This window comes from Sebastes fasciatus, chromosome 24 (assembly GCF_043250625.1).
Source record: "Sebastes fasciatus isolate fSebFas1 chromosome 24, fSebFas1.pri, whole genome shotgun sequence".
NCBI classification, from domain to species: domain Eukaryota; kingdom Metazoa; phylum Chordata; class Actinopteri; order Perciformes; family Sebastidae; genus Sebastes; species Sebastes fasciatus.
In genome coordinates, this window is record NC_133818.1 from 4,952,902 (window position 1) to 4,979,827 (window position 26,926).

At 40.9% G+C, this 26,926-nt stretch overlaps 1 protein-coding gene across 2 annotated transcripts in view; it reads right to left on the reverse strand.

Moving 5' to 3' along the window:
• pou3f3b (POU class 3 homeobox 3b) overlaps positions 1–26,926 on the reverse strand; it is a 171,895-nt gene that overhangs the window by 20,872 nt on the left and 124,097 nt on the right. The window lies entirely within an intron of this gene.

A 26,926-nucleotide genomic window follows, 5' to 3' on the forward strand; every position in this document is an offset into this window, starting at 1 on the left:
GAAGTACACCTGTTTGGAAGTATATATCTGAATATAAATACATGTTATAGATGGATAAACTCTATTTATCTTCTGTTATTCTTGTTCCAAACCCATGCATGTGTATTTGTCACTATAAGATCTATTGCTAACCATGATAATTATCTGCTTGTGTAATAGAATATAAGGCGTCAATACTGCCACGGTTAGAGGTTTAATTCCCTCTGGGCCACCCATGAAAAATACTTAGAATAAAAAAAAAAAGCTTCACTAAATGGTACATGCTTTATCTTGTTGCATTAACCTACATGTAGATGAGGTGCACTACTGAGGTATTAGTACACAAACACGGACGGTGACCTCTAGTTTGTGATCATAAACATGCACTATCTGCCTTTAAACATGCACTATCTGCCTTTAAACATGCACTATCTGCCTTTTAACATGCACTATCTACCTTTAAACATGCACTATCTACCTTTAAACATGCACTATCTACCTTTTAACATGCAACAGGAAGAGTAAATAATGCTTAGAAAAATACAACAGTATAAAATGTACTCAGTGGTGGAATGTAACTAAGTACATTAATACAATTTTGAGGTACTTTACTTGAGTATTTCCATGTTCTGCTACTTTCTACTTCTACTCCACAACATCTCAGAGGGAACTATTAGACTTCTTACTCCACTACATGTATCTGACAACTTTAGTTACTTTACAGATTCAGATTATTAATACAAAATATAATCACATTACAATCAAATTACACATATTAGTGGATGCATTCCATATTTAAAACACAAATATTGACAATTTTTATAATTTTTATTATTATTATTAGTAGTAGTAGTAATGTTTTTTTGCGTGTGATTCAGGGAGGGCGGCGCCCTAGCACCCTCTATTGGCCGGCCGCCACTGCTTTAAACATGCACTATCTACCTTTAAACATGCACTATTTACCTTTAAACATGCACTATCTACCTTTAAACATGCACTATCTACCTTTAAACATGCACTATCTACCTTTAAACATGCACTATCTACCTTTTAACATGCACTATCTACCTTTAAACATGCACTATCTGCCTTTAAACATGCACTATCTACCTTTAAACATGCACTATCTGCAACCATCTTGGACTCTAACCACTGGCGCACTTTACACTTACTTTACACTATACATGTGCGTTTGGAACAAGAATAACACAAGTTAAATAGAGTTTATCCATCTATAACATGTATTTATATTCAGATATATACTTCCAAACAGGTGTACCTCATGTATTGGAGCTTTAAGATAAGATAAGATAAGATAAGATAAAATGAACCTTTATTAATCCCCAGAGGGAAATTCAGGTGTCAAAGCAGCAACATCAACAAACAGAGTGAAACACAGGAGAGGTAAATGTTTAAAGGTAGATAGTGCATGTTTAAAGGTAGATAGTGCATGTTTAAAGGTAGATAGTGCATGTTTAAAGTTCTTAAAGTCCTAATAGTTCTCATATTGTGGAGCCTGATGGCCACCAGCATGAATAAATACATGTTATAGATGGATAAACTCTATTTCTCTTCTGTTATTCTTGTTCCAAACTCACATCCAGTGTATTCAAACCCATGCGTGTGTATTTGTCACTATAAGATCTATTGCTAACAATGATAATTATCTGCTTGTGTAATAGAATATAAGGCGTCCTATACTGCCACGGTTAGAGGTTTAATTCCCTCTGGGCCACCCATGAAAAATACTTAGAATAAAAAAAGAAGCTTCACTAAATGGTACATGCTTTATCTTGTTGCATTAACCTACATGTAGATGAGGTGCACTGGTGTGTTAAAATGGGTAGATTAGCATTTCAAAACTACTCACCAGCTCAGGTTAATTGTTTATGAGCATATAAAAGTAAAAAAATCTCTTTAAGGCACACGGGGGAACCATGACACTGCAGCCTAAAAACATAACACAGAGAGGAAGTCATGATTCGAGCCAGTGCAGCTCTTCAGGAGTTAAAACGCACAAAGGTTGCGGGGATGCTTCCATGCGGAAACACCCCGCACAGGCAACCTCAGTGGAGCACAGTGAAAGAGAAAGTGGCAACCAAAACAAGGGCAAATTGAGCAGTCCTTGGGGGGATTTGTGCGTGCAGAGGGTGGCGGTGCAACGTCTGCTTAAGAAGAAGAGAAAAAAATGGAGAGATATAGCACCACACATCCCTCAAGATGACCCCGGAGATGAATGGGGCCTTTGTTAGTGCGCCTATATGGACGCACCCATGGGTGGCAATAAGTGCCAGATATATGGCACCCTATTGGTGGAGCTGCAGCCTGTTGAGTCCACCTGAGCAAAGCAAAGCCTGTGGCAGGTGACACTGTGTATAAAGGTTAGAGCTGCATGTCGTGCGTAACCCCAAACACTGATCCATAAGCTCCCCAAATCAAACATGACGCACAGATTTTATTGCAAAAGGGATTTAAAGGTCCCATATCGTGCTCTTTTTCAGGTTCATACTTGTATTTTGTGTTTCTACTAGAACATGTTTACATGCTGTAATGTTCAAAAAAAACTTTATTTTCCTCATACTGTCAGCATGAATATGCCTGTATTTTACCCTCTGTCTGAAACGCTCCGTTTTAGCGCAATTGACGGAATTGCAACAGAATTGCATTGCTATGGCAACAGCTTGGGTCCATGTGTACTTCCTGTCAGCTGATGACATTCACATACACTGCAACCAGGAATAAACTGGGACACATTTAGAATGTTTAAAATTGTGTCAAGGGTCTAAATATTGTATATTTATGACATCACAAATGGGCAGAAATCCTAACAGCTTGTTTCAAATGCAGAGTTTCTGAATACGGGTTGTGTGTATTTCCCTGTGGATTGAGTGTTTCGATACTTTCACAGTATTTATATAGGACTCAAGCCTGCTTTATAATAAAAAAACATGTCACTTTTTTATAATATGGGACCTTTAAGGGCAAATATAAGTGCACAAGCTGCATGCAAGCACCCTCCCCCCCCCCCCCCCCCCCCTCTTCTCATCCCAGTAGCTTTAATTTGGCTCCAAACCGAAGGAGCCTAGTGGATTTGTTTACATTGAATAGGCAGGCTAGGGGCCAGAACCATGGGGCCCTCTATTCATTAATATACAGTGAGGATTTCTGTCTAAATTACTGCTGTTAGTCTCAGGCGGCCAGCAGAAACGTGACACCAAGGGTATGCAGAGAAGACCCTCAAAATGAAAATTATATATATATTTATATATACATAAGGAGTCAGAAATGCTCGAATGAGGCGATAAAAACTCTCTGATATATGATGTGTTTATTATTTATTTGCTTATTATAAAAGGTCCCCAAGTTCCCTGCTGGGGGAGTTCATTTATTTTGTATGCAAAAAAAAAAAGAAAGAAAGAAAAGGGGGGAGAGGAAAAAAAAAAATCATCCCCAAGTATAACAAGAGACGAACAGTTAGTGCTGATTTTCATTTGCATAAATTTTCATATATTTTAGTGAAAATAATAGCGGGAGCCGAGGAGTGCTCCTGCTCAGTTGAGGCAGAGGAAAGAGAAATCTTAGGGAGCAGCGAGTCGTAGGAAAAGGAAAAGGGAGATAACCATTTACAGCCTTCCGTGTGAACAATGTGAAGCTATTTCCCTTTTCTTGGACACAAGGTAAGTCAACAATTATCTATGCGGATTTCTCTTTTACGCATGAGGAATGTGAGCGTTTATCGCAGCGTTATTGCTCCACTCTGTGCATCCTTATAGATGGTATATTTCTGCACAGCGTCCATCTCTTATATTTTAAATTGCAAATCCTTTTTTTTCTCCTTATGCGTAAAAATCAATACTTTGTTTTGCCTTTTTTTTTGCTTTTTATATAAATAGCGTGCAGATGGATAAGCTGTGCTGTTTTGTAGTGAATGTGCACGGGAGAAAAGTGCAATCAATCACATTTTAAGCAGCGAGAGAGAGAGAGACTCGGTTGAATCCTCCAGAGAGACCTCGTAGGCAACTGCAATATGAAATCGTTTAATAGAAATCGATCTGCTAAAGTTTGTTTAAAGTTTATCCGTCGACCACAGCTCGGTCCTATAAACTGCGCCCATCAAAGCGCACACAGAGCTTATAAATAGCCTGCGATGTTAATGCATGCTGGACCGGTTTTCTTCTTTATATGGCTGTTTTTGGTTTTGGAAACGTCAAGAAAACTCAAACTAAAGCGACAGATTTTTCTTAAAAGAAAGAGATCTTGGTCACAGGCAATTATTTAATGTCACTTCAGTGTCTGTCTCATTTTAAAAACGTCCATCATTGAGGATCTATCGCACATTAACCCCAAAAAGAAGAAGAGGATGAAGAAGAAGTGTTTTTTGGGTATACTTTGCAGAGGGTTATTTTTTTTCTCACGGGTTAACTCCTTTTTTCCTTCAGCATTTCTGAGCCCAGCACTTGGTAGCCATGGTGAGCCCAATAAAAGGGAGAAACACTAGTCGCATTAAGCTGTATGTTTGTGCACTGGAGTCGAGATGAAAAGAGGCTCGGTGTCCGGTCCAGCAAACAGCAGCGTCGGTGCGTAACGCGTTACTGTAACGAAACTACTCCAAAAAAACAACAAGTCGTTATTCTGGTTTAAGATAAGATAAGAGATAAGATTAACCTTTATTAATCCCCAGAGGGAAATTCAGGTGTCAAAGCAGCAACATCAGCAAACAGAGTGAAACACAGGAGAGGTAAAGGTATACAAAAATTATAAAAACAATAAATAGAGATATAAAAGATATAGAGTGTGAACATAGTGTGTGCAGTCCGTCAATAAATAAATGTAGTATGTGCAATGTGTAATATGTACATATGTGCAGTCTATAAAGTGGTATATAGTGTAAAGTGCGCCAGTGGTTAGAGTCCAAGATGGTTGTAGATAGTGCATGTTTAAAGGTAGATAGTGCATGTTTAAAGGCAGATAAAGCATGTTTAAAGTTCTTAAAGTCCTAATAGTTATATAGTTTTACTGCATGTGTATGTTTTTAGGTTTAATTATCCAAAAACTAGGTTTGTGTCACAATTCAGTGCTGTAAAATAACCAAATGTCGTTTTTAACTGAGTAAATAAATCAGGTTTTATTGAGCTAAATCATGACTTAATTGGTTTTGAGAGGAAACCAAGTTATCATTTTGTGGTGCGTAACGAATAAAGTAATGTAACGCACTACTTTCCACACTGCTTGTAATTTATTATGACTTTTAAACATCGTGATCTGAGTCACGACATTCGTTATTTTCTCGTGCACGAGTAGAAATTGATTTTTTTCTTGATAATAAATAACAAATAATCATAACTTTCCACCAGGTGTCGCGCTCACTCATGATGCAAATATCTATAGATTACACTGCAAAAAAAAAAATGGCACGTTTATGAATAATATTTTTTATAATAATTATTTATTTAATTTAGAAATTCTAATATGGCGAGTGATGCCATGTGCTTCCAGTGCAATTTTTATTTTTAATAAATAACATTTTACTTTCATGCAAAAATCTCTTGATTTAATAGTGTTTTAACCAAGTTGCTTTGCATTGTGCGCATTTGCACAATTTAAGAGGCGTTTTAAGGATGAACTACTGGATGAAACCCATTGAAATATATGCATTTTTTGCAGTGTATAATTTTATGGCCACCATTACATGAACAGACACGAGTTGATGGTTGGATGACACGATTGGCAATTAAGATATCAGCGGTCTGCAGGAGGAAAATGACTGAGTAGAGAAACAATATCACACACACACACTGAGGCAGCACATCGACTGTTTAATAAAGGCTGCATCTGGCTAATTCTTGCAAAACAGGCCAACAAGGGCTCCGACTATATCCTGATCCCAGAGGCAATTAAATTAATTTAATTATCCATTTAAAAAAAAGAAAAGAAGATATCCAACCCAATTCCACTGCAGCCTTGACGCACATGCTGCATTGTTATTATTATTTTACGCACATTTCTGCAGGAGTTGCATGCTGATCTTGTATTGATCAGCTCAAGCAGCCTATATCAATGACAGCCCTAGTTGATATGCAAATAGTGTGTGATTAGATAGCACGCTGTTTTGAAGCCAGTCGCCATCTGCAGGAGCCTAGAAGCCATAAGTGTGAGCCAGACTTTAAGAGTTATTAGCAGCACTCATGAATCATCCAGGGAATTAGTGCACTGCGACTTCTCCGCATGCTTGACCATCCAGCTCTACTCTTCATCATCACCATCATCATCAGTAGCAACAAAGCATCACTGTGCGTTATTGCGCCCATTCTGTCATGCTGGACGCTTGTTGGTAGCCATTTATTTATTCCTGCAGAAGCTAATTCATCATGCATGTTTTGAATTTAAAGAATTAAATATTAAAATGTGAATGACATAGTGGGGGGTAAAAACGTCCACTTGGTTCTGACCACAAGACAAAAAACAGCAGCATGAACAACATTAATCTGCTCTCTCTCTATAATAAAACATCCTCTCAGTGCCATTAATTCATGACACCTGACATGCAGATTTATGCCAGTCCTCCACAAGGTGGGTAAACCCAAGCCTGCACAGCTCCCACTTCAAATGGTTGCAATATTCAGATTAAATTGATGCAATTCCTGCAGTTTTAATTAGGGCCTATTTAAGTTGCCTATGGGCTACATCATTTATTTTCCTCCCCTTGGTCCAGCCACTAATCCGAGACGACATACGTTGAGTGTGTCTCCTGTCAGGCCAAACGTTGATTTAAAGCCGAATCCAACTTGGAGCACTTAAATGATAATGTAGCTACTATAGTGTTAATTAAATGGGCTACACACTGAATACCAGTGTAAGCATTAAACAGGCCTTCCATTTCAGACATGAATGGGATTTTTTTCTTAACCCATTCACACGAGACAGAGGCTCTTTATTAATATTCTATTAATAAAGGCCAATACAGAGTTATATACACCTCTTATTCCACTACATGGGGGCAGTAATTGCCCTGTATTAGTCGTGCAGCGCTGTAAATGGGCTGACATGCAGGTAAAGATTATATGTTTAGTGTTATCACAGGGGCTCTCCAGTGGTGCAGCACAGCTGGTATTGATTTAGGATTGGAAATCAATAGGGATGTCATAATTTGGGTTAAAAAAGCAGTTGTGTGTGCATGCATTTCTTTTATGTTTTGGTGTTGAATTAAATAATTAAAATTGTTTTTCTAACAATAAAATTAAACAGAAGTGTTTCAATTAGATCAAATTAATTAACTTTTTATTTTGGGGGGGCAGAGAGAATGAGCGGCAGATTAAAATGAGTCACATTGTGGTGTTAGAAATTTAAATTTGTGAATTAATTTGAGGATAAAAGGTCAAAAGTTGCAGTGACGTTAGTGTTTTCGTGAAGCAAAATGGGAGGAAAAGATTCAAATGCACACACACACACATAAACAGTAAAACACCACTAGTGGCGGCTGGTGAGGAGATGTAAATAATAGTCAAAAGTGCGTAAATAGACTTTCACAATGTGCAGAAATGAATGGAAACCAATGGTTTCTTGCAAAAGTTGGGCAAATAAACCCAAAATGTGCAGCATGCATTTGAAAATAGTCAGAAAAAATCAAAAGTATACATGGGTTTGCATAAAAGGAGCTAAAACTTGCAAATGCTACGTCGTAAATTACAAAGTTGAAAATATTTTTGTAAATTTTTTGTAACTGTCCCGGTGACGATAATGTTTTGTGAAACAAAATGGGAGGAAAAGATTCTCACACACAAACAGTAAAACGCCACTAGTGGCGGCTGGCGAGGAGGTGAGTGACGGGGGACAGATCTGCAAAGATAAGATGAAGTGCAGCTTTCTGAGTCAGAGAGGCGGAGGAGAGAGAGAGGAGAGAGGTGTGTGTGCTTTGTCTGTCAGTCTTCACCCAACCCCCACCCTCGCCCCTCCACCCTCCACCCATTGGGTGCTGCTCGCCTCATGGTCCCGGCCACATCCCCTCCTACAGATGTAAAACACATCAGCATGGACACACAAACACCTCTCAGCTCCAGCAGCAAAACAAACCAACGTTATATGCAAATCATCACACGGCCACGCTGGTATTTTTCTATTCTATTAGACTGTATTACACATGCTAATCAAGAGTGATATTGTGTTATTAAGCTGAGCAATTAATGAATAAACTAAATCCGCAGCAAATCTATAGAAGAAGTGTGGTTGGTTTGTCGCCACTGTGCATGTCTCTCATTGCGTTTTGTTTTTGTTTGTTAAACAGTGGCGTTCCCTGAGGATATAGAGGAGGTGGGGGGGGGGGGCTCGTGGCACCTCCCTGCCCAGGATTACATTAATCAAAGTATTTATTTCCCTCGGGGAGCCAGGCGCAAATCACTCCAAATCCCAGCAAAATTGGATAACAGAGGAACGGGCGCATCTAGGGTAACCCTCTCTCGCGCTTTTTGCTCATTTCGCCAACTTAATGGATCTAGTTCTATCTAACTTTGTGGAGCAGAGCAGCAGGGAGGCAGCGGGCGGGGTTGGTGGGGGGGGGGTTGCAAAGCTAGAGGTATTGAGGCCTTTGAGAAGACAAACAACATAATTGGATGGAAGCGGGTGCTCAGGTAGAGAAAAAACAACACTAACCACATCCCCGATAGGAACGACTCTGGATATAGAGCTGCACAAATAAGAGCTATTCCCTGATTCCCTGTCTGGGTCCGAGCCAGCGGGAAAAACTAGCCCCCCATCTGTAATAGACCCCTCTAACACCATAGCTGCTCTCTCTCTCACTCCACTAAGTCTGGTCAATCCATCGCAAACCCCACAAAGTAGTAAAAACAACAATTCCTGATAGCGTCTTTGCACTATTTGCTCAGTAATTACGTGTGATGTTTGGGCAAAGCCAGCATGGCTAATAAATCAGCAAATGTTTGCAGCCAGGCCGGCGCTGATAAGGCAATAAATACAGCACCCAATATGCTGCCTATTACAGGTAATGCAAATAAAATAATAGGGCTGTAATTTTTCCTTATGTGTTGCAGCGGCGGCGGCTTTGATATTCATGAGGGGAATGGGGAGGAAATGTCGTCTCTCGGTCTTTATGGGCGCCACATTGTAGCTGCTGTATCAACGCTGCTGCCGTCGTCCCAATCAGGGATAAATGATGGGCTCGTTGCATCGCGTCGGAGGCCTGACACACACACACAGGCTCGCAAATTGTATGTTTGTAGACACACATGCTGCTGCCATGTATGCTAGGGGTCGCCGGCGGGGTCCTGACTCAGAGCCAGGCCTCTTCGGCATGGCGTGCACGTATAGGAATATTCCACTTGTAGAGCTGCACATTTGGTTTCTATAACATCTCGTGTGTACACAGTATCCATACTTGTGTATACAAAGTTTACCCAGCCTGTGTGTGTGTGTTTGTACAGTATATACGTGCATCGAGGTGCAGGTGTGATGCATTGACAGACAAACTGATGACCCATGATGCTTAACAAATGAGCAGAAAATCTACAGCTGTAATGGGACCAGAGCAGGTTGGATGGAGGGAAAGTAACTCCAACATCAGCACTGTGATAACATGGTGTTATTGTGCAAATGTAGGCTTCTATGTAGTGCATCTATTGGCTTCCAGTCATATCTATATGATATGAAATGCTATGTTGTATATCATTGCTGCAAACCCAGTATACTTTTGATTTTTGTTGGCCATTTTAAAAAGCATTCTGCAGAATTTTACAAATTTTAATATATTTTTTTCCAACTGTCCCAGGCAGCCATTGATTTTAATTAATTTCCCAGCCAGACTTTAATAACTTGCATTCATTTTTGACAAAGTTAAACAAATGTTATGAAGTCAAACTGCAGATTTTTCACATCGGTCTGCAATATTGACAAACAATGAATGCAGACTTAATGCTCGCGGACAGACAGCAAACTAAAACAAGTTTTAAGAGTCTGCTAATTGAATCGAATTAATGGAAATCAATGGCTGCCTTCTTGTAAAGCACTTTGTGATCTCGTTCTATGAAAGGTGCTACACTAAATTAAACTTACTTACTAAAACACAGGAACATGATTTGCAAAATCATAGTCATAGTTTTGAAAATAGTCAGTAAATATCAATATGGATTTGTATAAAGGAGCTAAAACTTGTAAATGTATGGTCCTTTAAAAGCCTCCACAGGGCCCTTATGTGTCCCCAGGGCACACTTTGAGACCCCTATATCAGGCAATGGAGGCTTTGCATGTATTATATATCGTACTGCGTCTCCATCACACCCACAGAGTAAACATGTATGACTGGCTGAGCGTTCGCTATAGCTAGCTGCAGCTCCAAGGCGTCTATAATAATGATCAGTGAGTCTCAACTTCAGAATGGGGGCCGTGCCGTCGGGGTCGGCGACTTGTTGTTGATGATATGCGGCCGCGGGTGACATGTGCTATTCATACGCGAGCTTGTGTGGTCACGTTCAGCAGCCGGGGAAGTCTTGATTCATGCGGGCATTATGCACGCCGGACGCTTATGGCACCTCTCCCTGTTGCCGTGCAGTCAGGCCCATTTGTTTGGAAATGGGTTTACATACATCTTCCTCCAAATGACTCCCTCTCTTCCTCTTCCCCTCCCTGGGCTCACAGCTCCTGCACATACTGAGTGGGTAAACTAGAAGCTACAAGCATGCAGCTATACCAACCGCAACAGAGGGCATTTAGGTGGTGCTATTCACCCTCGGTCGGCCATGTTGGTCAGGGCAGCTGTTTACTGATCTCGGGATGACTTTTCATTTGGTTTTCATCCGATAGAATTTGCTTTTCAAGCTCACTGTTTGGTTTCAAACCCATCTGATTTGTGTTTAATACTCTGGCTCCAGCATATATTTGTGAGCTTTTCTGCTCGTAGTCCAGACTTAAAGGCTCCGAAAACCTATTTTCTCAAACAGCTTCTTACTATTAGCAATTCGATCCTACATAAAGACACAATTATCTACTAAAGTTGAAACTGTTTTGGTTATTTAACAAGAGATATTTCTGTATTTAAGTTTTTTTGTGTTTACTTCTTGTTGGTTTGAAGTGGGCGGGGCTTGCTTTGGAAAACTGTGATGTCACAGTGACATGTGATCAAACCACAGCCATACAATCGTGATGAAGCAGGTCAGCTGAGTGTTAAATTCTTCATAAATAATACTTTGATTGCTGCTTATTTAGTCATGAATATTTAACATAATTGAGATACACTTACGTTTTGAAACCACATTTTTAGGGTTTGATTTTAAAGTCCCAGAGAAACAATGTATTTTAAGAAGACTTTTAAACTGCATTTACTGTGTATTTGGCCAGGGATAACAGATGAAAAATAGCCTTTTCGCTAATTCTGGCATTTGTATACCATGTGTATTTATTAATTTGCACTCTCCCTTCTCAAACAGACTAAACTAAGCTAAACGGAAATCATTCACATTTGAGTGGACTGCTAAAAAGAGGGTAGACTTAGGATGTAGTGCGATACGGAGCCTCTACCCTTGTTGCTAAAGTTGCAGATTGATGGATGGATGTCATGATATTATTGGTTGAAATTGGTACAAGCTTACGTACGCACATGTCATATTTGGTTTTAGAGGAAGAAAAGATGACTGGAATCTGATAAAAAAATACAAATAATTGTATTTTTTTTGCATATATTGTTAAATAGGTGCACAATATGAGCGGGGAGGTGACCTAAAGGGGTTGAAAAGGCATTTTTCATTTCATCTTGACTTTAAAGAACTCCACGTTGTGACTCTAGCATACATTTGTGAGTTTATATACCCATATGAACTTCTGATCCTGCACCACAACCCTGCTAGAAGTTCCAACTTTTTAGACTTAAGACATACATTTGCGTGTGGAAAAGCTTCCCTGTTGAAACTCCTCTCTAGCATCTTCATTCTACCTCAGTGACTTCTGTTAAAAACATGTTTTTTGTTTTTATAAACTTGTATTTCTGCATTACGAGGTCTTTTTGTGCCCCGTCTCTTTTCGCTCTTTTGATTTTATGTGTCATCTTTTTAGAAATTTCTCTTTGTATTGTCCCGATCATTTCTGTTGTTTTAGTTTTGAAAATGCTAATAAGAGTTGTAGTTATCATTATTATTTTATGGGAGAAATTGACATGATATAACCTACACTGCTTCGCTAAATTAGCCTGGTTAGCTACGGAGCTATTAGGTGTTTGTTGCTCAGTGTCAAAGACATTCAGGAGACATTTTTTGTTTTCTGAATTAATTAAATTTTTTAAACAGTAGTATATGCTGTTGCAATTCTTTCGCTCTCACAGAAGTTGATAAAAGTCAGAAATTCATGACCTTTTTTAACTCTTTAACTTCACAGTCTGGAGTAGAGACACCAGACGTGATTTCTGGATGTGTGACAACTGCAGAGCCTCTCCAGCAGTATGATTGGCCACACTTACAGGCACACTCTCTCTTCCTGCTTCACAGAGCTGCTGCTGCTAGCCCCCCGTAACCCCCCCCCCATCCCCTCCTCCCATCTCCTCCCTCCGTCTCCGTCCAGGCCTGGCGTGAGCGTTCAAGCCAGCAGCATCACAAAAGCGGCTTTGAGGGGATTGCACGCTGGCCGCCGACCCCTCTGAGCTCACACCCACCACACATTACTCACCAGCAGGCCTCAGTGCAGACTGCAAACCAGGCGAGGGAACAGTGTATGTCACAGGACTGGAGGGGGGGAGTTACACTACTAACCTCCTTCCTCTGTTTTCATTTCAGAGCTTGGTTTTTCTTACTTTGAAGGGAGATCTTTAGCTGGTGTAAATGATGAGTCGCAGCACAGAAAAAGAGCACAATAGAACTTTGTTATTCAACCATGTTGGGAAATTGCCTCAACATGGACTGTCAAGTCAAATATCCCTCTCAGCTTTTGGCTGCTGGTCGTGCACTGTCAGTTCGTCATGCCAGGAAGTGATGCTGACTGTGTGTGAACATGTGTACTGTAGAAGCGTGCGTGCCATTTGTTGCCTGCGTTGGCGAGCGTTAAATCTGTCAAAGGATTCAAACATTTCTGTCTTGATATAAATAGTTTTTGAGTGTTTCTGCGTCGCCGATTTGGGACAAAACACATAGTTTTCAAAGCGACGCACATGCTGGTATTAATATATATTGTATCGCTGCTCATGTGGATGTCGTCATTGTCAAAATAGGAGCTGAAAGCTTGAATTATGTTCCCGCAACCTCCACATCAAGGTCTTCCACAGGGACGCCTCCTTTGTATGACTGAACTTGAGATAATGCAGGGTGTCATGTAAAATGAAATTACATGCAGCACGCTGTTCTCTTCCTCTGCACAGCGCTGCGCCGCTTGTTCTCAGACTGTAACCTTCATATTGTAGGTGTGAAACGAAAGCTTAGCAAAGCATGGCCAATTCTCAGCGGTTACGCCTGTGAATTCAGTCCTCCCCGGTGCGCACGGCTGTGTTTGCCGTAGACCTTTCGGATTAGCAGTCCACAAACACAAAATCCTCCCAACGTTGACTAACACACGTCTCAATACGTCGTCACAGAAACTCTGTTTAGCCTACATTTATCAAACCTGCAGCTAAAACTCGGAGTGTTACGTAACGCCGCTCTGTTCTCTCAGTAATCTGACTCTTTGAGAAAAGCTGCACCCACAGGAGTCAGAGCTGTGATCCATATTCTGATGTTTAAATGTCTGTTTATGTGCTAAATGTTTGAGGAAGTAGCTGATCTCAAGGTTCGGCAGCAGCCAGTCATGCTACTCTGTGTGTTTTTACAAAGCTCAGATTATTGTTTTCAGGTCACTAAGAGCTCCAGTAATAACCTGATCTTTATTCTGACGCCAGTTAGTCTCATATTTAGTTATTATTCCTCTTAACAGAAACTTCTTTCTGAAAGTTTCAAGAAACGAGATGCACTCGGATCAGGAAAATTCATAAGCAGCTTTGATATGAAACAATATATTAATTTGTCACATCTCTCCTGACTCACTGCTGTGTTATATCACCTGTCAATCAAACAGTGTAGGCGGCACTGTTTTGTCATTTTACATACATCCTCTGTTGTTGACATTTGAGTGTCTCCGCTGTGTTTTTTCCTCTCAGTTAGCAGGGCCATCGCTGCTTATGCTAACTATGCTGTTCTTCCTCTTCTGCTTACTCCAAAACAAACTGCAAACACATCATGTTACTGTTAAAGAGTCGCCAGACAGACGGCAGTGTTTAGAGCGGCGAATGGAAAAGAAAGAACTACTGTAGAGGCAGTTAGGGCTGCGTGTCGGCAAGAAGCTGGCGATACGATAGGTATCATGATACAGAGGTTACGATGCAATATATCACGATGAACATACTGCTATATGCATAAAACCTGAGTAAAAACAAAAGTAGTTTTTTATGCAATCAGAACGGTGGGATCTGAATTTGCATTTATCACAGTCACAGTAACATCCAACATCACAGCACTACACTGAGAAAGTGCATCCCTTTGCCAATGAAATAAAGTATTGACTGAGTTCATCTTTGCATGCATACTATTAATCAAAAATTAACAATACACAAAACATAATATCACAATATTCTATATTTTCTTACACCTCTACATGCAGTAGACGTCAACAAATATTTGCATAGTTTTGGGGCAAATGGAATCTCAAGTCTCAAAAGTGGCGTGGAAGCCCCGCTCTGTTGGGGGATGTTTTGTAGTTTATATATAGTTCTGTATTGCGGTAGAAGTACTCAGAACTTTCTGCTACAAGTAACAATACAACAGTGTAAAAATACTTAGAAGTAAAAGTCCTGCATTCAGAATTTTACTTTGATAAAGGTAGAGAAGTATCAACGGAATATAAAAGTAAATGTACTCTTGAGGAATCGCCTCTTAAAGAGTGATATTATTATATATATTATGATATTATGTGTCAAAAATGACAGTTTTTTTTAGCTAAGAAACACGGTGCTGTTGTCAGCTTTGTGACCAATTTATCTTAAGAAGTTGGAGAGTTGTAATCCTTCAGTGTATCTAAAACAATTCACCAGCGACGGAAATATATTATATATTGTACTGATGCACGTCAAAGTGGTCGAGGTATAGATCTGAGTTTAGTTGTACTGTTGGGAAGTTAGAAGAGTGTAAAAAACGTTTATAGGTACTGGATAAAAAACAAAAATAAATTGACATACAGATCTACATACTGCACCGATAGCGCCCGATAAATTAAATACAATAGAGCAACATTTCTATCTAACATTTCTATTCTTCATCAGTCAAGTAAACACCACGGAGCAGAAACTAACACACATCTGCTCTCTGAATGGAACAGTAGTAGTTGTATTAGTAGATTAATTTATATAATATTAATCATTGTTTATGTTTCGTATGCAAAATCTTAAGCTATAGCCGGCAGAAAGAGAATAAAAAGCACAATATGTTCTTCTAAAATGCAGTAGAGGTATGAAGTAACCAGTGGTAGAGGAAGTATTCAGATCATGTACTTAAGTTAAACTCGCAATACTACAGTGTAAAAATACATTCAAAATTGTAAAGTAACAGCAACTGTACAGTAGCATGTACTGAAAGCATCAAAAATGAAAGTACTGAATGCAGATAAATGGTGTAATATTATATAATTTGATTATAATCAGTGATGCATCACTTTGTAAGTAGCATTTTACTGTTGCAGTTGGTTCAAGGTGGAGTAAAAAGTACAATATTTGCCTCTGAAATGTAGCGGAGTGATACATAAGGTAGCATCAAATGGAAATACTCAAGTGAAGTACTGGAAATTGTCTTGAAGTACAGACTTGTACTGGTTTTGTATCGTCATGGTGTAATATTTAATATAGTTTAGAGTGCATCTGATTCTAATGATTTTCTCTTTGTCTCTTCCTCTTTCAGGAGAGTCCCCTGGCAACACACACACACACACACACACACACACACACACACACACACACACACACACACACACACACACACACACACACACACACACCAAACTTTTGTCCTCCCATGACTCCCCTCCTTGTCCCCCATCCTCCCCCTGATGCTCAACCTCTGGAGGTAAGGGCCTTAGCTAGTGTATGTGTGTGTGTGTGTGTGTGTGTACTGTCTCTCTCCCCCAGTGAAAGCGGACACGCCGTCTCCCCAGCTTCCGTTTTCCCCTGCACGCCCGCTGCTGGAGTATTCACGCTCCAGGCTGTTTTCTTTGAGAGAGAGAGAGAGTATAAAAATATGCAAATGCTATTGTTGAAGCACAGAACGAAGAGAGAGAGGAGGGGTGGAGGGGGAGAGGGGGCTTCTTTTACACCTCCTCACCTCCCTGCTGCCGCCGCCGCCGCCGCCGCCACCGTTGCCGCTTCCGCCTCCACCCATCCATCCACTACAGGGAGAGAGAGCGAGGGGGGGTGCAGGTCTGACAACGAGGGGCAGGATATTGAGAATATGCTGAAAAGCCACTATTGTGTGTTTCAGTTGAGGCCTGTTTTCTAGACCCAGAGAGACAGAGACGAGCAGCTATTGAGATAATGAAATCCATCACACAGACCACAAGACCAGACCAACACATGTCCCTAAGAGACAGAGACAGAGAGATGTTCACTGTATAGTACATACTGTAGGACTAAACATACTGCTCTGGCAGCACTGCATCCTCATAGTCCTTCCATTAAATCACCTCTGGCTGATTAGAAATCTGCTCAGGTTGAAGGTGGGATTATGTGACGTCATCTAGCTCCATGTACTGACAAGGAAAGCGTAGGTGTAATCAACTAAAGAAATCTTATTCGACTAAGACCAGAGCGACCGATTAGTCGACTAATCGACTAAGTGGGGGCAGCTCTTTTGTCATTTTGCGTCTCTATGGTTGTTTTGCGTCTGTTTTTTGTTGTTTTGAATCTCTTTTTTGTCATTTTGTGTCTATTTGTGGTTGTTTTGTGTCTATTTTTGGTTGTTTTGTGTCTATTTGTGGTTGTTTTGCATCTCTTTTTTGTTGTTTTGTGTCTATTTGTGGTTGTTTTGAATCTCTTTTTTGTTGTTTTGTGTCTATTTGTGGTTGTTTTGTGTCTATTTTTGGTTGTTTTGTGTCTATTTGTGGTTGTTTTGCATCTCTTTTTTGTTGTTTTGTGTCTCTTTTTTGTCGTTTTGTGTCTATTTGTGGTTGTTTTGCATCTCTTTTTTGTTGTTTTGTATCTCTTTTTTGTCGTTTTGTGTCTCTTTGTGGTTGTTTTGAATCTCTGTTTTTGTCATTTTGCACCTCATCTTGGTCGTTTTGTATCTCTTTTATCATTTTGCGTCTTTTTGTAGTCGTTGTGCATCTCTTTTTTGCCTAATGCCACAGACGGACAGATGCACACACACACACACACACGACCGAACGCATTATCGCCTGGCGGAGATAATAATGTATTTTATTTGGTGATTATATGTTTTGCACCTTTACTTGGAGTAAAAAGTACAATAAAATGTAGTTGAGAGGAAATGGAAAGTCTCAAATATCCCCAAATTGTACTTTAGCACTGTCCTGGAGTACATACTCTTAGTTATTGTCCACCACTGGCTGAGAAGAGGTCTAATCAGCTATACTCATTTAAATCACCTGTGTTTTTTACACTTTTTTACACTGAAAAAACTGAAGAACATGAACGCAGAAACAGACGGGGAGAGAGACAATCACACACATGTACAAAAGTAGAATTTAAAACAGATATAGAGGCAGAAAACACACACCCAGACACACACTCGGAGAGAATAAGAGTGCAGCTCTGTGATAGTGGGAAGCCCATTTGTAAAGCCCTCACGCTCCCTGGAAGACTTTTTGAAGTGATTATGAAGACAGTTCAGATCAAAGGATTTGACAAGTCTGAGTGCGCGCCAAATATGAGGCCGGGTAATCACACTCAAGCCCCTCCATACAAGATGGCAGTGGTCCCCCCAGCTGCTTTGCAAATGTAATGTGACACTTACGGATAAACAGATTATCAAGGAACGGAGGGGTGGGGTTCGGGTGGAGGGACCAAAAAAGAAAAACTTGTAGAAATTAGAGCGGGAGATATAGTTTATTTAATGAACTCTGGGGACGGGCAGTGTCAGAGAAACGATGATTAATTCTCCAGCGCTGATACAGGTCTAAACGATATAATTTGGGAATATTAGCGGGAACATTAGATGATGAGGCAGTATTTCTCGTGGCGGTGCGGTACACTCGGGGCTCTGGAGGCTGTTTTTTCCTTCCTTTCTCTTTTCCTTCACTAGTTATTATAGATTAATCCATAATCCTCACCACCTAAAGACATTTTTGTCAGTGAAGCTCAGGGATAGAGCCGGTTTTTTTTTGTGAATATATCTCTGCTCATTTCCCCTCAGCATGATGTCACATTGTCACGTCTCCTACTGAAAATACTCCAGCTCCTCTCAGATATACGGTTTCATAAGGTATTTTGGCAGAGCTGAGGTGGGACTTATCAGTTTATGTAACTGGGAATATTCTACATCATGTATTCCAATTTCTTTATGCCATGTAAAACGTGATGTTCAGTGCTCGGAATAAGACAAAAATGTGTTAAAATGAATGATATTTATGAATGAGAGCGTTGTATAGGGCATGAATGCATCAGTGTCAAGGTAAATGTCAAGTTTTGCAACTGTGTCATAATGTCAAGTAACACACTTGTACTGTATTTGAAGGAGTTTCTTGTGCCTGAAATGTGTAGAGGTTTTCAATTCAAAACTCCATTAAGAAAAGAGTCGTTTTTATTGCTGCATATCTGTACAGCATTTTAGGACTTGAGGACACCAAATTCTACTCATACTGAGTAAAGTAAAGATGGTCTCTTGTGCAGCAGATGTTGCAAAACAATTTGACATATTACATGTTGTCGCTGAAGAAATGAAAACCACGCATCTCCAGATAAATTCATAGACTTTATGAGAGACGAGGACGTAGTCACCGTGACGTCATCCATTGGTTTGTTGACTGACGTTTTGAAGCCTTGAGTTTGGCATTTTGGCCGTTGCCGTCTTGGTTTTTAGCCGTCGCCGTCTTGGTTTGTGTGTAATTTTTATGAACTGAAAACACACTGTGAAAGGGTTAAAGTTGTGACACGAAAACATGCCTTTTTGTAGCTTGTGAAAAGTTGATGTTTTGGAGATACATCGTTTTAACCGGACAGCAACAATGCAGTAAACAATAGACTATATCATTGATCTGACTGTAAAACAAATACTGTATGTTTTTGGTTGTTTAATTCATCGAAATGTGCACATGCAGTCTGTCTCTGTGCATGAACTACTTCCTTTCTTTAATGTAATGAAAAGCCCAATAAAAACAGAACAACAGAAGCTTTGCTCCGCGTCTGTTTTGTCTTTACATTAAAAACAAAGCCCTTTACTTTGTTGCACAAGGAGATTAAAGTGGCGCTGAAGTGCCTCCCTCAGAGTCACCGAGTGTCCATTTGTCCAGTCAGAAGAGGGTGTGCTTCTTTCTGTCTTTATCTGTATACGTGTGTGTTCTGAATGACCCTTGTGGGGTGGACAAACGTCCCTTTGAGGGCGCACGGACAGATGGACGGACGGGGCGACTCAGCGACAGACACAGAGGACTGAGGCTCCAGTGTGGCCGCCGCCACGTGGCCTCGATTCCCTTTCATCTCTGCCACTTCCTGTCCCCTGCACTCGCACAAACCAAACCGAACCATGATGCAGCACTCCGCCACGGATTTCAGCATTTGAGGGACCGTTTCCTCAATGATTTCAAACAGCTCCTGGCTTTATTTATTTTATATATAAATACTTTTTTTTTGGTTTGGTTTTATTTGCAAAATACAAACGCCAAAAGCTGACAAGAGCGCAGACACAGAGAGGCAGGAATACAAACTGTGCAGTTGAGAAACAGAAACCCCATGGAGCTGATAAAAATACCTCACCCCAAAAGAGAAAACAGGGAGAAAAACAAGTTCACCAGCAGAGACACAGGTGAATTCGTCACAGAAATAAAATAGTGCCAAAAACTGATACGGAGTGGTTATTGTTTCTGCATACGGAATAGACTATTATTAAAAAAAACACCTTTCAATTTCTCATTTTACGACAAAAACATCACCAGATTGGACATAATTCTTCCTCTTCCATCTTTATCACCCTGTAGAAACTGTAAATGTCCTTCAAATGAATCAATAATATGTATTAGTGTCTGTAGATGTGACACTATCATGTACTGTGCAGCCACATATTCATAAATTAAGTGAAACCTTCCTCTTCCTCTCCGGTTCGATGTGTCAACAAGACATGTCAATTTGATTGGTCAGCGCTGAGGGCAGACGGCTATTGATTGGCCGATCATTAGGAGAGAGCGGCCCGGCGGGAGTATCAGGGCTGACACCGTTAACACCGCCGTGTCGACCGCTCTTTAACGAACGGCCATCAAGCGACCGGGACCCGGCCATTGACCCACCAGCTCCCTGCAATCCCGTACTGGCAGGCTGCAGAGTGAGTAAAGGGCTGTGGTGTGTGGTGGTATTGATCTCTGGATGAGACACTGGGGCGGCGTATCGGAGACGAGTTTACTATCGGAGAGTGATTCTTAGCCTGGTGTGAGGAAGTTTCCTCAACCAACACATTGAAACCAACACTTCCTGAACCCTCTGATACCATTACAAGCTTGTTTCTGCTCCTCCAGTGCATATTTATGTTTTACACTTTGCTTCACACCACTCCGACACTCTTGACTCTATTTGTCTGGAATCTGCAACGATTTAAAGACATAAAACCCCAAAATATGCTGCAGCAACTGTTGTGCTATCTGCAACCAACTGGAACAAGCGTACACAACATTTGGCCAGATTTTTTTCAGCAGAGTTGTGCAAAAAATTCTTCTTGCAAAAAAATAGATATAAGAACAGGGAACAACTGGAGAGATTTATGAAAATTCATTCTTGTTATTAACATAATTATGCGTCAGTAGGTGTATGTTTTACATGTGATAGTAATGGAGGGATGTGTTCCACACAGAACTAAAACCTTTGCATAAAATTACATCAGTTTGTGATGACTAACTGGGTTACCACATGCAGCAACCAAAGAATAAGAAACATCAAACTGTGTGGTTGTGGAGCTTCGGTTTAGAGCTGCAATGATTATCGATTAGCTGTCAGCTATTAAATTAATCTCCAACTATTCTGATAATCGATTGATCGGTTTGAGTCATTTTTTAAGAGACAAAAGTCTAAATTCTCTGATTGCAGCTTCTTAAATGTGAATATTTTCTGGTTTCTTTACTCCTCTATGACAGCAAACTGAATATCTTTGGACAAAACGAGACATTTGAAGACATCATCTTCGACTCTGGGAAAACACTGATCACATCATTAAGTTTGTCTGGATGCATGATCCCTCCCTCTGCAACAAGCAGATGATGGTTCACCTGGTAGTATTCAATCAAAACTACCATTTCTCATACATTTAAATATATTTATTAATTAATACCCATTTGTGCCCACAACTTAAATTTTTAATTTCAAAATCAGTCAAACTGTTTGCCTGAAAAGTGAGTTTTTCTTACAGTATTTATATAGTATTATCTTACTTTTATAGTATTTGGTACCTATGAACTCATAACAAGTTGAATATCAAATATACCAAGACTTTAAATCAATCAGAATAAATGTTGTGGCATTTTTTTCTTATACTAAATATCGTCTTTGAGCACAAATGGGTTAAAATGCCACCAAACGTGGCCTCTTTCTGATGACATCCCATAAATGTACTCATGCAGCATTAACTAAATGCTTAAAATGTAAGTCAGCGCTGTTGTATCTCAGGTATTTGACCATTTGGCTCATCTGACGGCGTCACAGTGAGAGCTGGCAGAGGTACAAGTCAACACCGCCGTGCCTTCTGGGAAAAAGATGCAAGCTAGTTTGTGTGTTAGACGTCCTCGTTGGAATCTCATTAGCTGTACTCATCAGTGTAGTTTGAGAAAGAAATGATGTATACTGGTTTATTCAGCTGCTAAAAATAATAAAGATACTGATGGTGAGACACATGACGGCTTTAAAAACAAGTGTATTTTTAATGAAATCTGGTGAGTCTGGTAAGTGATGGCGATCACAAAGTGAACTGTCAGAGCTGAGGAAATATTTCATGACATCGGGGGAAGTGAGGGACGGAAATAGCAAATAACCACACGATGAAGACGGGCTGGTGTGTGTGTGTTTGAGTGTGTGTGAGGCAGAGAGTGGCAGGCTGTGATCAGAAAGTGAATGAGCCATTTCACCGGCTGCAGCTCTCCTCTCTCTCTCTCTCTGTGTCTCGGAGGGGAAGCCCGAGCTGTGGACAGCAGTGGAAATGAGCTCGGCCGTGCAGTAAGTGTGGCGACCTCGTGGCTAACCCCGCACTGTTTCCACCGCGCTCCCCACTAAATGATGCCTACTGTATCCTGCCCAGGAGGAGGAGGAGGAGGAGGAGGAGGAGGAGAATGGCTGACTAAACTCCCCCTCTCAGGATTTCAACCTTTACCTTTCCTATAATAATACATCCTATTTCATTTGTTGATTATATTTTGTATTATTATTGTATGGAAATGTTCAAGTAAAGTACTCACTTCAAAATTGTAGTTAAAGGCAGAATGAGTAGGATTTGTGGGTTGCGAAATTATTCTACTTGTCTTGTACATTATTTTTTTTACAAACATGATAAACTGTGTTTTGTATCTTTGTAAACTTTTGGGATGTCGAATATTAAAAATAAAGTTGTGTGGGTTTGAATGATGTGTTCATGTATGAGTTTGTAATGATTAATGATCCGACTTAGTGAACGCCTCCACGGCTTTGGCACGCTGACAAATCAAAATGTCAATAAAGATATACAAAAATATACCGTCCTATTCAACCGAAAACATTTTTAGCTGTCGGTCTTTTATTTAAAGAGTTAAATTATCACATGGGCCAACTTCCTGCTGTAAAGCTCTGATTTTAAGGTCAACAAGCTACAATAATGCATATTACTTCTGCAAAAACACAACTTTTTAATATGTAAATCAAATATTTACAAGCTCCATAAAAAGAAAAGTGTTATTCATGTCTTATAATGTGTCTTTCTACAAACGTAATATACTCATACAAGTAGATCTGAGATCACCTGGAGGGTTTGGTGTATTAGTTGAATAAGGTGATACATGTAATAGACAGGTTTTCAACCATGGGTGGTTCCTCACTTGGTGTATCTTGACGTGCAAATTCCTCATATATATTTAATAAAAAGTAATGAAAACATGTAACTATATAATGTTCAGTGAAAACCCTGTATTCCCAAATGTCCCTCAACATGTTAGGAATTTTAATTATGTAAATAAATAGAGAAATAAATAGAATTGCAGGGTTGTTTTCAGCTTGGCTTTCCTGTGTTTTAGAGGCAATGCAAAAGGTTTTAGAACATATAGATTAATCGGACGCGTTTTGTCAGCCCGTAGATGAGCATGTAATCCTAAAACAGAGGTTAAAACATAATCAAGGGTGAATGTATTGTTTTAAAATATCTATTATGACCTAAAAATGGGCGTCACGGACCAGAAAGTAACGATCTTCTTCCCTTATAAAACAAAGATGACAGACTCAAGCGTGCGTTTGCTTTTTGAGTACTGCAATACTTTGTCAAGGTGTGCACAAGCCAGGGTTTGACCCTTGAGTTCTCTGAGGGTCTTTTTTAGCCAACACCCCAAACAGACTAAATTCCCGTACATTCGTTATCACAACATGTTTCTGGCGCTGTACGGCGCATATAAGCCCCGTGACTCTAAAAGCCTACTGTTTCCACCCGGACACAGTGAACAGCGACACCAAATGTTGTTTCCTGGCATGCATGTGACGCAGAAGAGAGCTAACATAAACATGCTGTTGATGTCTACTTATTATTTAGTTGTTCTCCTTCTTTAAAAGTCACCTACAGACATACAGACCCGCCACTTTGGTTTCAAATTCCTCCCTATTTTTGAGGTCTAAAGGATGGGAAGTATGCTGATTAGTTGGTTTGTAGACGTTGGGGCGTAGCCGCATTCACATTTTGGTCCACTGGGGCTGTCTTTGGTTACTTTAATATGATATAAAACAGATAAAAACAGGATATCTCCAAATTGGAGAGGCTGAAAACAGCATTATCTGACAGTTTTGCACGAGAAATTACTTAAAAGTGAATTAATAGTTGGCGATTATTTGAACTCGATTAGTCGACTCTCGTCTGGGATAACTCACATTAAAGAGTTTAAAGGGGCCTTTAAGGAGGAGCAGAAAGTGTTGGAAAGTGAGAGGAGGGAAAAAGTGAAAGAGATATATAAAGAGAGAGAGAGGTGAGAAGAAGAGGTGGGAAGATGAAGAGTGAGAGCAGAGGGAGGAAGATGCATAGAGAGCGAGGTGAGGAGCAGAGGGAGCGAGGAATAAAGAGGATGTAAGTGGGGAAAGAGAGGGAGCAGCAAACATCCAGCTCTGCTCTGAGCTAACCCGTCCTCACAGGGGAGCCAGCTGGGCAGATTGCATGAGAAAAAGAGGCTTTGATGGTTGCAGGTAGCAGCTTTCTTGCCCCCCCATCCCACCATCCTCCCCTCCTCTTTCCTCTCTGCGGAGCAACAGCGCGAACCAGCGCGGCCCTTCAGCAGGCACAGGTGGTATTGCTCACTCCAATTTAGCTCAAACCCCCGACTTGAAATAGCGCGGCTGTCATAGGCAATCTGCGGCGCGAGATGGACCGCTGACTCCGGCGGCGGAGGGGAGAGAAAACGTTGAAGTAGGAGCGGGAGGAATGGAGGGAAACCCGCCCCTCCACCCCCGCTGAGCTCTTCCCATCCAGCAGCAGCAGCACATGTTGGGGGTGAGCTCGGTGCAGGCGGAGGTCAGAGGAGCCAGCAGGTTATTTATCACAGGACGGGACTGGACGGCCATACGGGGAGGTCAATCTGTTAGCGTCCGTCCTGCTGTCCTCTGGAGGGGAAAAGGTGCTGCTGACACACGGGACAGCTGAGTGGAACTAACTTTGAAACCAGAGTGTATTATACTTGGTGCTAATAATCCTAGAGACCTTTCTGGCGGCAATATTGGAGGTCTGTGAACAGCTATAGGAACTTACAGCGTTCACTGTCTTATAGGAGATACAGTATTGGTTGTTTTGATCACTGATACATCGAGAGATGTCACCTTGATAGTTAATCAATCATAGCACATGGCTAACTACCTAGGTAGCATCATTGGTTGTCCAGTAGATTACGGTACAAGCTCTCCTGCACTGATTTGTTTAAGCTGAACAACCAATCAGAGTGATTTCTCTCACTGATGAGCTCCACCACCGATTCAACATGCTGAATCGGCCCAAAAAACTAGACCGACAGACGTTCACCGACTGCCCCAAACTGTCCGACGGCCGGCCATCGGCTTGGTGTGTCAGGGCCTTTAAGTTCAGCACACAATAGCCATATCGTGTTGGATCATTTGACGCCAACAGACTCACCGGATGTAGACTCTAGCTTAACCCATCCATTGGCCGCCTTTTTCTAATGGCCAGCATTCTCCTCCCCTTCCCCTACCTGCACTATTTTGCAAGAGCGCCGCTACTTCATCCTGTGCTCAGCGCCGCCCAAGATGATTGTGATTGGTTTAAAGAAATACAAACAAGCCAGGGCGCTTTTTTCCCCCTGATTTTAGAATGACCATTTGTGGACCTCTTACTCAGACCTTTCTTATGCAAGACTAAACGCAAGTACCTGACCAATAACAGGAAGCACAGGATTATGCTGAACTCTATAGCATGTGGAGTCCTAATAGAAATGTTGCACACGGCCTAATTTAAGTGAAGTTAATGGTCAGAGCACGCAGATCATATAATTATTCCCCAGTCAGAAGCCTCTCAGAAGCAGAATTGTTGGACCAGTACTTATTAAGTTCACAGCTGCTGCATCAAGGTGGTTTTGCACTTCTGGAAAGAACTGGTACGACTGAAAATACAAGTGTGTTCCTGCCTTAAAAAAAGACAGATTCTACAAAAGTGAGATAGCCAGGAAAGATGTGTGTGCTGCTGACTTTGTTGCAAAAAAAGGTGCGATTGCAAGGCCCTGAAAATAAACCTCAAACGCTGCAAACCCAGAAGAGAGGTGAGGAAAACGGATTTCGGTTCAGAGGGGAATGAAGCGCAGATCGGATTTTACGCGAAGGCATAGAAAGCTCTTCTTCCCTCTGTTTCCCTATCATGCTCTCCGTCTGTCTCACTCACTCTTCTCTTTGTCTCCCCCTCTCTCACACACACACACACACACACACACACACACACACACACACACACACACACACACACACACACACCTACACACCCATCTGTGGTATAATTGTCTTAAGTGCAGATGCTCTCTTCAGAGGTGCATTAACTGGTAATGCCTGCTTCTGAGGATCCCTGGGTGCCTGATATCCAGGGAGCAGACGCAGAGAGCACCCAGCAGTGTCGCAAACAGCGAGGGGTTTACACACACACACACACACACACACACATACAGACACGCATGCATATACACAGAGCAACAAAAACAGGAAGCACACGATTAGAATGAGCTCAGAGAGACTGAGAGCGTTTCTTCTTCGACAGGGTGCGTTTAAAGCCTTGTTGTTTTCGCCCGCAGCTACAGCCAGCTCAGATGATGTTGAGTTCCTTACAGAGGGTGAACTAGGCTGCTTTGGCTGCATGCTAATGCAGACTACAAATATCTGAGGAGGGAAGAAAACATGCAAGCTCACTCTGTAGAGTTTAATGCCAGCTTTGGTTAAATCAGCTAATTCTGTTGTTGTGCTCAAGATGCAGCTTTACTATACATGCGTTTTAATTTGATGTTATATATTTAAACTTGTTACAAAAGCAGCTTTCAACTATTGTTTCTGAGTGTTTTCAACGGTTTCATAACACCTGAAACATGT